Below are 888 nucleotides of genomic sequence, written 5' to 3'. Positions count from 1 at the left end.
TGTTTATCAGCTGGCCGGGGTCCACCCACCACACAGTGGAACCTGCAGTAACCAACCAGTTGGAGAAGACACACAGGAAGGTGCCCTGAGTCAGCCAATGCGTGGGTGCCAAGGTGTGTGGGAGAATTTAGGCAGGTGTAGACCAGTTTTCACTTCCAATGGCCTGGGAGCTGCTGCCTGAACAGATATGTAATCTGAAATGGCAGATCATATGAACGAAGGATGTCTTCTCTATACCAGAAACAGATGGTGAATTCTAATGCTGAAAGGTAGAAGTCCTCTTCCTTCTGAAAACTGGTTTTGGCATAAAAAAAACCAAGGTCAAAGCACCTCTAGTTTTGGGGAATAAAATAGCAAAATGGGTATTCACAGAACCACAGAACGGCAAGGGTTGGAAGGGCCCTCCAGAGATCATTCAGTCCAACACCCCTGCTAAAGCAGGGTCACCAAGAGCAGGTTGCACAGGATATCATCCAGGCGGGCTTTGAATATCTCCAGAGAAGGAGACTCCACAGACTCCTGGACAGCCTGTGCCAGGGCTCTGTCACCCTCAAGGTAAGGAAGTTCTTTCTCATATTCACCTGAAGCCTCTTATGTTTCAGTTTGTATCCATTGTCCCTTGTCCTGTCATTGGGCACCACTGAGAAAAGTCTGGATCCATCCTTGTGACATCCACCCTTAAGATATTTGTAAGTATTTGAGATCCCCTCTCAGTCTTCTCTTCTTCAGGCTAGGCAAGCCCAGCTCTTGCAGCCTTTCTTCATAGGGGAGATGCTCCAGTCCCCTCATTATCTTTGTTGCCCTCCTCTGGACTCTCTCTAGGAGTTCCTCACAGAATCACAGAATCGCAAGGGTTGGAAGGGACCTTGGGAGATCATCTAGTCCAAC

The sequence above is a fragment of the Egretta garzetta genome, unplaced genomic scaffold, assembly GCF_000687185.1.
Source record: "Egretta garzetta isolate BGI_Z169 unplaced genomic scaffold, ASM68718v1 scaffold143, whole genome shotgun sequence".
In the NCBI taxonomy this organism is placed as follows: Eukaryota; Metazoa; Chordata; class Aves; order Pelecaniformes; family Ardeidae; genus Egretta; species Egretta garzetta.
This window is presented reverse-complemented; position numbering follows the sequence as displayed.